Below are 9402 nucleotides of genomic sequence, written 5' to 3'. Positions count from 1 at the left end.
CTCTCCTGACACGCCCACAGAGCAGCACAGCAGAAATGCAAATGGCCAGCACTCTCATTACAACGAAACAAATGATTGCTATTGTTCTTCAACTCACACAGCAAGCGAAACAGGTTGTGTTGGGTCACAGTCTTTTCCAGGCACTGTAGACAGTTTGTCACAGTTCCTGTAGTCTTATTGTTTTTGTGTGTATGTTGGAAGTAAAGCAATAGGCTTAACTCTTGAAAATCATTTGACACTGTCTGTATATGGTAAAAGAAAGATACAAATGAGGGGACTTTTGTTCTATTACTTTTTCTACTAATATGGAAAAATCCCAAAAAAGTGAGAACACCATAAAAGTAACTGCTACTTACTAAGAACTCTAATAATACTGGTAATAAAAATAATGAAAAGGTAGTAACGTGGCAAGACTCTGTGGATCACATTTTCCCCTGAGTAAGAGTTTTACAGCAATCAGGGAAAAGCAAGTATTTTCCTTGCCTGGAAACCATTATGAAATAATTAGATTTTAATGACAAAAATGTAAATACACAAAACAGTTACTGTGATACCGTAATTATTACAGTTTCACACATTTAACATAAGGTGGGAATCGGTTTATTATTTATCAGCTGCGGTAAACTCAGCTCCAGAGTGGTGATCAAGTCTCCTTTTCATATAGTAAAAAAAGCACAGTTTGACGCCTTCAAAAATAATCAACCAAACAGTTTATTTCTCTGTTGGGACCAGTCCTATTGTAGAATAAGATTCTTCAGTGTCTGGTATATAAATTAGCCATTATTCCTGATCATGTACTGTATAAAGAAATTGCATGGAAAAACAACTCTGAAAGATGAAGTTCAAGAACATCTGAAACAAACTTTCTGAGGGCAATTGGTCTATTCAGTGATGGATGTTGCTGAATCCTTTTGTTAGCCCACAATCTATGAAGCAGTGACTAACAAAATAAAAAAATGAACTAACAAAAATGAACACACTTCAAACTACAAGTATCTCATGCTCACATATAACTGCAGGTTGATTGAGTATTGTAAATGATGGATTGCTTAATGATGTAATTTCACTGAAGAAGTAATTCATTCATTTGTTATGCAATTACTGTATATCAAAAACTGGGTGGAGGGCTTTAATTAAAAAGTTATTAATGGCCCATGCAAGCAGATCTGTGACTTTCATCAGCTAAATCCCTTTATATGAAGACAACCTGGTTTCTGTGTAGTTGGCAAAGGACTCAATTTTCTGCACTTCTTTTCTCTTTTTTTGCTCTTTCCCAGTTTTCAGCTTACTAGAAAAGCCTAAGAGAACTCTCTATGCCAGAACAGCCACACTGAGACCCAGTGTTATTGAAACACCTGGCCTGACTTCACCAGACATCTGGTTTGCAGACAGTATAGGACAGATCACTCCAGCATGACACCTTATTCTCCAGTGAGCTGCTGTAAAGAAAATTCTCAACACGAACACACCTCTCTGCAAAAGGAAAAGGAAGACACTTAGAGGATACACTCAAAACATAAACACTGCAGCAATTAAAGTCTAGAATGTATGTGTCAGTCTTCTGATGGTTGGTATCAACATCTCAAAACATACGCCTGCTTGAAAGTATAAAATGATACATTTCCCAGTGGAACAGATATTCACACCCGCCTCCCAACTTTCCAATACCCCATTCACTTTTAAAATTTGGTTCAGATCTGCAGTATTGATGATACGAAAGTTCCATTTTGAAAGTTCTAGTTAAAAAAACACTCATTTTTCAATAGCTCAGTTTTCAATTAGGGCTGCGTGCAACTTTTATGGTAGAATGCAGAAACATGTGCTCCTTTGCCATACACTGCAATGCTTTTAAGCTAACAAAATTTCGGGGTTCGCTGAAAGGTTACAGTGCATTCTTCTACAGTGTTGAGACAAGAAGTCAGCGAGAGGTTATTGAGCCCCTCTAAAAATATCAACCCCTCACTAATCCGTGGGAATTCTGCAGACACATTGGCAGTCTTAGTGTAATATCTGTCACTTCAGCAGACAGAGCTCCTTGCTCAGCTTGCACATGACCCCTCACGGAACAGAAGATTGATTCCACATTGAGCTTCTTAACCGTGTTCCATACAAGTGCTCATTACCATATTAAATATTGCATGTATAATTTGGCACAGGCCTTCTGGCTGAACATTCCATTTTGGAAATTACATTTGGAGCCAACACGGATGCAGTAAAATACAGTAAATAACATTCATGCAAAGGAGCCTATTAAGTGAAACTCGCAACATAAATTCCAGATGCTTGAAGACAGCATGCTAGAGCATGACATTATCTCTGCTTTTTGTATTTGTGTTTCATGTTATATGTGCCTACTGTTTTCATGTAATATTAAATTTGAAGAATATGGTTCTGCTGTCTACACACGTGCTGTTTTATTTCAGAAGCAACACAGACGATTTGGAGTTACAATTGGAGTGGATTCTTGTCAGCTTTTGATGATTTATTTGCATGTGTAAGAGAACAAGCAGAAGTTTAGGGAGAAAACAATAACGAAGCCATTTATTTTCAGTGTAGCATTGTTTTAATTTGTCTACCATTTCAAACCATAAAGGGGATTTCCACAAGATTGCTCACTCAAGATTGCTCAAGAGTGAAATTTTGTCCCAGTATTCTAATATGAACTATAATGTTTAAAGCGTGCTCTCTTTAAGAGACATGAATGAAGAAGAGAATTCTCTTTCACTAACAGGAAATTCTGATTGATTTTTTAAAATGTTAGGCAAATTATTTTATGTTAAATTAAGTTATTCTGTTTGTGCTTTTCTCCTACACTGCAACAGCAAAAGAAAATTCAAACAAAATAACTAATGTCCTTTTATATCACCCAAGAATAAAATAATAGCAGTTAAACTTGATATTTGATAAATACTGGCACCATCGGTTTATCATATTGATTTAAATTAATATTTATCCAGTCAGCACATTGGACAGATTTCTATTTAAAGAACATTTTTTAGAGAATGTAATAGTTGTTGTCTCAGTATGTAACCAATCAAAGACAGTACTCTGTTCCAGAAGCATTTTGGTGTTTTATTATAAAATTGGGGCAGTTATTCTCAGGCCTTAATTTCCTGTTTGACTCTTTCTGTCAGCAGGACTTAGAAGGTGGTTGATATTCTTGGATTTTTCTGCTACAAAGAAGAGGTAAACTGCATTAGAGAAAAGGTCAGAGGATAGTGAAATAATGTAGTTTGTATGTCATTAAAAAATAGTAATCATATTACACAATCACTATAAAGATTACATTCTATATTGTTACTTTTTTTAAAATTAACAAAAACATTCTGCTGTCTGAATATACAGTACCATATATTCTAAAGCAAAGCCTATTTCATAATATCATTGTATTATAGTCATTACAAATAATCAAGAGATATTTCTGGGCTTGACTATAAGTGTGAAGTCAGTGAAAACATCTAAGGCTTTCGTCCCTTTAAAAACAATTAATATTAGTTAAATGCATTTTATATCTGAAATAATCATTACAATATGGAATTACTACAAAGATATATTTATGGTACAACTTGACAAATTTTATGACTACGGGAACTTTCTCAAGTCTTTTCTGTGTAATAAAAAAATGCTATTGTTTAATCCTGTGGGAATGTTACAAGTTGAATGATGGGAAATAAACAAAAAAAGAATTAAACTGCTTACAGGCTTTGATGGAAAGTGGTGAGTATCATTTTGGCAGGTATTTCCATAGTCATTAATTACAGCATTAATTCTGGATGTCATCAAGCTACTGATAGGATTATTTGTCTACAGAAACTGCTTGTGACGTACTCTTCACTAGTTCCAGTTTGCCTCAACAGATATAAGGACAGAACAAACAGTTGATGCCATGTGTCTGACATTACAGGGCTGAGTAATTTGGTATGGAAGTGATTCATAGCTCTGTGGAGAACTGATAGTCAAGGATACATCCCTCTTCATCTGCTAAAAGAAGCTTCTGTATTACTGCCCTTTGTTATCCCAACTCCACATCCAGCAATACTGAAGTAATAAGCCTGAAGCTAAATGTCCCATCTCTTTGAGGTGATCTGTAGGAGAACACCTGAAAAATCTTCTGCAGAACAACAGTTTATAGGCATCTGGTTTCAAACTGCAGGAATTCTAGTGGCAACTTCTCAATGTAAAAACACATTACCATTTACAAAGTGATGATGGATCAGCAGAGGAAGATTTTCAGGGTTGTTTTTGGTGGGAACATTAATAACATAATATATATTAATATAGGGAACGGGATGTAAATAAGGATTTAATTAGCCATGTGGAAAGCAGAATCTGTTAGGACACCTTACTTAGAAAAAAGAACATTTTCCTGAAACATAACTGCTAAAATAAAGATTCTAAATTAGCACATGAATGGTGATTATATTATCACCAGATGGATCCATGCTTTCGGCATAATGGTGTAGTGTTTAGGTTTAATATAACTCTAGGATCCTGGATTCAATTCTGAACTGAAATTCTCAATGGAGCTTACATTTTCTCCCTGTGTTTGCACACATTTTCTCTCAATGCTTGAGTTTCCTCCAGTCTCCCAAAGACATGCTGATAGTTTGAGTGACTATGCTAAGTTATCCATACCATTGAGTAGACAGAGTGGGGCCCCTAACTCATTAATCCTATTTAGAGTACCTCTGCTGCAGTGAACGTAAAGTAAAAAAGGAAGCAGAGCCTTGCTTTTTTAATTCTGCAGCACTGTTTTGGCCTGAAACGTTGTAGTCTTGCAGTAAATCCTACACAGAACACCACAGTTGCACCCATGAGCAGGGCCCTTCACTCAGAGTGATCTTTTTAAATGCCCAGAGATGTAAATATGTATGCATTGAAACTGCTTTATATAAAAAGTTAAGCGAGTTACAAAATAAGATTCCCAACTACACATTGTTACCTGTCAAAGAGATCTCATAATTCCCAACCCTAGGCCCAGAAACTGGGTAGCTGTTGCGCTCTGTTGAGGTGTACAGGAAGCAGCTCTAGCTCCACTTTCTCTCCCACATCTCAGGAAAATGGTTGTGAGAACCTTAAAATAGTTACATTTTGTTAAGGTCTAAGTTGGGATATCAACTGTATTGGCAGTAGTCAGACAAGGCCAGCTTGTCTAATTACATGGATAGTTGGATATAACTTTAGCAGAGATCTCTCAAATTTTCGAAACCAAGATATAACTACTGAGCTATGGATTTGTGCTACACAGTGTGTATGTCTTCTAAAATGAACTGAAGTAGTGTTAACGTTTTTTAAAAAACAGAAAAAGTGAAATGAGTAAAAATAAACTCTCCAGAAATTTGGTGAAGATCTATAATAGTGTGGTTTACAATCAAATCCTACCTCTTACAAGGCATTGACATTGAAGATTTATTAGATCTTTAGGAGCAACTTTAAAGTCCTGATTACTAAATCAACAATTATTTCAGAAACATGAAAAACATACTTGTACCATTAAAAGACAGTTTTAAACTTTTGAACTAGGTTAGTATAATTCAGATTTAGTATGTCTAAATGGCATATGTTCCATAAACAAATGGATTATTTTTATGATCTCAGCAGTGTTCTGACTCCCTGCAACTCCAAGCAAATCTTCTAAACTCATTTGGCCTATTTGTAGTATAGAATGTTCCAAGTCTATAAAACCTTGTCTGGAGGTTCAAAGCTCATGGTAACGTATTAATCAAAAATAATATCAGGTCACAAGCAAATATTATTTTGTTATTTTCCACTTCATACAGCTACCTGGTCCTATCTAAAAGGTAGTGTTTGTTCACACTTGCTTTTACAGAGGGTGGTAAAGTTCAAAACTGTGAACTAAACATATAATATATATCTTTTCACATCCTATGAAAAGCCCCAACATCGACTTAAAGAAGTTTTCCAACAGGCCTATGCAATTGACTTTAGCCAACACATTTTGGTTATGGTAGTTGCTGTTGAGCAGAATTTGCAGATCTGGAGAATGAAAAAGAGATACTAATACAAACTCCACTGTAATATCACTATTCTACATTGACTGAGCACAGTAGTCTGAGACAGTGCAGTGAACCCAGGTGCAAGGCAGAGCAAGCAGGCAGACAGCTGTCAGTCATAGGGACAGACTGAAAGAGCAATCCAAGCCGCAGTAGATAACAAAAGTTCATAGCCAGTAGAGACAAGTAAGCACAAAAGGAAATCCAGACATATATCCAAAGGCAGAAGCACAACTCAAAAACCAGAAGAACACTAACAAAGCGTCAAAAACCCAAGCAAGATCCAAAACTGGAAAGAGATGATAAATACAGGGGAAAAAAAGAACAAAATGCTGGGAAGGGCTCTCTAAGACTGAGTAAAGATGAGTGATGAATCTTAAAAATCCTTTGAGAATAAGATAAGTACTGATTAATAGTGGTCAGGTGGGACTGATTTTCTGTCATTTCAGGTTGTTACGGCAATTGATTGATAGGCAGGTGGAAAAAACCTACCAACTAAAAACATACCAGTGAGGTTTGATTGGCCATTCAAGATTGTCAACCTGTGGCTTATTCTTACAAGGAAAGCTGTTGGAGTCCCCATTTCATTTCTTGCCTTGGAGCAGAGTGGTTTGATGCCTGCCTTCCCTACTATCAGTCCTGGTTATGGAACTCACAAAATGTTGTAGGTAGAATAGATTACATATGTCATGATTCTTTGTTAAAAAAAAACTTCTCAAATGTTTCATTTATTGTAAGGTCTGTTACCATGGCATTGCAAAGTCTTGTTGATTGCAATTGTGTATTTTCCGAACTCTACTCAGCAGGTAAAACTAATTGTATCTTCAGACAAAGTAGTTAGGTTTGAGAGATTTATAAGAAAACTGAAATTCGCCTGGCTATGATTAGCCACAGCCACAGGACTTGAGACTAAACACTATAGTGTCCACTCTCTTTAACTGGAATCATAAATATAAGGTATAGTGTATAAAATTACCCACATAGTGTGCAGACATATTTAGTTCATAAAATATAAGTGTTTGCATTGTAAATGTAATACTTAGATTACCCTTCCAGCTGGTACAGTTGCCGGCTATCATTATGTAACTACTGACAGTCCTACCTTATTAATTTTACTTGTGTGACCTGCTTTTTTGACATTAATACAGTAATATTAAACATTGAATAAGTTACATGTAAAAAAATTTCACTTTTCTTTTTCTTTAGACTAATTTGCTGTGTTTTATTCACAAGCTGAAACTTGTGTTTATATCTCTATATTTGTATTTTCTAACATGCAGATATAACCATTAGATTTGTTCTTGAGATCTGCATTGGCTTTCTTGCGATTTTAGTTCTTAACCTACAGTATTTTGCAGAAGAAGGACGTATTCTTCTGTGAGTTAGATTGTCTATGCAAAGAACATACTTGGCATACAGTGGGGTGGACTCCATTTACCAATTCAGTTTCACAAACAATGTAGTTGTACTAAGTTAGGCATTTCTCTTGGGTAGAATCAACCCCGCCCCACCCCACCCCCCACCCCCCAAGTTGCATTTTGTAATTCATCAGTCACTAAATCTGCATATCCCTGGAATATATTTCTGAGTTACACAATGCACAGCATTATGAAGTGAGAGATTGAACTGACAATCTGTCAGGATAAATAGTTTTTTAAAACTGGGGTACAGTACACATTCAGGGTGAGATCTTTTTCTAAAGAACCCTGCAAATACAATGTAATTTGTAGCTTTACAAAATTTCCTACTAAAGTGTCCTCCAGTACCTGAGTCAATTCAAGTTATATACTGTATGTGGGTCTTTAAAACCAACACAAAACTCTTTATGTTATTATCTGTTGATCACTATCATCTCCCTACATGACATAAGCCTCCAACTAAGCAACAAAAGTTTTTGATAACCTCCGTTTCTTCCAGATGAAATATGTAAAACTATTTTATTTTGTCTTTCTAAGCTATACCCAGAAGGATATATGTTCCTCTGACAGACCACAGAGTGATGTTTCTCCTTTTCTATACAACCCAATACAAAAGAGAACGAGTGGGAGTTATGATACCAACTCCCATAAACTCTGATTGACCATCCTTATAAAACAGCCCCCAGAAATGATCCTCTCTTAATTTTGAGAGAAACATTTGTCAGGTGAAAGACAATAGAAATCAAACATAATCTATTACTACAAGTAGCATGTTGTCTGAAGAAAATATCTGTTTTAAATAGAGATTTACAGTATTAACACATTCTGATATTTTTTCCTAAAGAAAAAAAAATTTAAGAAAGAGGAAACTTCCATAGGAAATGAGAATACAGATTTTCAGTCCTACTAGTCCTTAATTAATTGCACAAGGATCTCACTCAAACCCTACACCTGTATGCTCAAAAAACATGAAAAAGCACTTTTTAAAATGTTTCAAAAATTTACTTAATCCATGTAAATAGCTGTGTATGACTTAATACTACCATCTTTTGTAACCTAAAATGCTTCTTAAAATACTGAAATCTCAGCAGCTGTCTTAGTCTATAATATTCACCACAAGTGCCATTATCTGAAGCTACTGCTCCCCAGTTTCTCAGGAATTTGTGATGTTACCAGAAAAATATACAAGCCATTCTTCTCTGACACCACAGAGGGGGGCTGCAATCTGGAATCAACAAAAGCTAATTCTTTCCAGATTATAAAACACTGCTGCCGGTAACAGTAACGCTTTTACAAAACGTCGGACATCATGTCTGAAAATCTTCATAATCCCCCTGACTCTCCCTCAAATACATGGAGATTTATAAATCTGTGTCCAAAATCATGTTTCCTGTCTTAATCATGCGTTTACCATGTGCTAAACTGCCTTTTATACAATATAATTAGAGCATCTTTCAATAAAACAACAATCTAATAAAGTATGTATTTAATGCTTCATAGGGAGTGATCATAAAAGAGTGCACTTTCCCAGTAGTTACTGGAAACCAATTCCCTCTTACAGAGCATGAAGTTTCTACAGTATACTGTAGGACCATAATTCTGGCGCTCAAAGGTCCGGACATACTTCAGGATTCCCCTTTTGCTTCTCAAATTATCCAGCACCAGCCTGGGGATGTAGATGAAGTTAAAGTAACAAAATCAGTGCATAAATGCTTTAAAAAATGTAAAGCTCTTGTCAGGACAGGTGTATCATTTTATTATATTTTAGGAATTATTGTTTAGCATAAATCGCAAATTCCTGAAATATGGACTCAACATCTGTACAATCCGGTGCCTTTTCTGCTTTCGATGATGATGATGATGATGATGATTGTTGTTGTTGTACACAATCGTGCCTTCGATGCGCTCCAGCTCTCCGTCCCTCAAGTGAAAGTGTTTTCCTTTCATTCTCTCCCAGTCTAGTCGGAGCT

Source organism: Lepisosteus oculatus, chromosome 17 (assembly GCF_040954835.1).
Source record: "Lepisosteus oculatus isolate fLepOcu1 chromosome 17, fLepOcu1.hap2, whole genome shotgun sequence".
NCBI classification, from domain to species: Eukaryota; Metazoa; Chordata; class Actinopteri; order Semionotiformes; family Lepisosteidae; genus Lepisosteus; species Lepisosteus oculatus.
Note: the sequence above shows the minus strand (reverse complement) of the source record.